Here is a 1,222-nt window from a genome sequence, read left to right as displayed (position 1 = left end):
CGGCCCATCTCTGGCCACCTCTCCTCTCTTCCACTAAGGCCCACTAAGGCCCATATACCTCCCGGGGGGTTCCAGTAACCTCCCGGTACTCCGGTAAAATCCCGATTTCACCCGGAACACTTCCGATATCCAAACATAGGCTTCCAATATATCAATCTTTATGTCTCGACCATTTCGAGACTCCTCGTCATGTCCGTGATCACATCCGGGACTCCGAACAACCTTTGGTACATCAAAATGCATAAACTCATAATATAACTATCATCGTAACCTTAAGCGTGCGGACCCTACGGGTTCGAGAACAATGTAGACATGACCGAGACACGTCTCCGGTCAATAACCAATAGAGGAACCTGGATGCTCATATTGGCTCCTACATATTCTACGAAGATCTTTTATCGGTCAGACCGCATAACAACATACGTTGTTCCCTTTGCCATCGGTATGTTACTTGCCCGAGATTCGATCGTCGGTATCCTATACCTAGTTCAATCTCGTTACCGGCAAGTCTCTTTACTCGTTCTGTAATACATCATCCCACAACTAACTCATTAGTTGCAATGCTTGCAAGGCTTAAGTGATGTGCATTACCGAGAGGGCCCAGAGATACCTCTCCGACAATCGGAGTGACAAATCCTAATCTCGAAATACGCCAACCCAACATGTACCTTTGGAGACACCTGTAGAGCTCCTTTATAATCACCCAGTTACGTCGTGACGTTTGGTAGCACACAAAGTGTTCCTCTGGCAAACGGGAGTTGCATAATCTCATAGTCATAGGAACATGTATAAGTCATGAAGAAAGCAATAGCAACATACTAAACGATCAGGTGCTAAGCTAATGGAATGGGTCATGTCAATCAGATCATTCAACTAATGATGTGATCCCATTAATCAAATAACAACTCTTTGTCCATGGTTAGGAAACATAACCATCTTTGATTAACGAGCTAGTCAAGTAGAGGCATACTAGTGACACTCTGTTTGCCTATGTATTCACACATGTATTATGTTTCCAGTTAATACAATTCTAGCATGAATAATAAACTTTTATCATGATATAAGGAAATAAATAATAACTTTATTATTGCCTCTAGGGCATATTTCCTTCAGTCACTAGAGTCAATAATCTAGATTACACAGTAATGATTCTAATACCCATGGAGCCTTGGTGCTGATCATGTTTTGCTCGTGGAAGAGGCTTAGTCAACGGGTCTGCAAC

Source organism: Triticum dicoccoides, chromosome 3A (genome assembly GCF_002162155.2).
Source record: "Triticum dicoccoides isolate Atlit2015 ecotype Zavitan chromosome 3A, WEW_v2.0, whole genome shotgun sequence".
In the NCBI taxonomy this organism is placed as follows: domain Eukaryota; kingdom Viridiplantae; phylum Streptophyta; class Magnoliopsida; order Poales; family Poaceae; genus Triticum; species Triticum dicoccoides.
Note: the sequence above shows the minus strand (reverse complement) of the source record.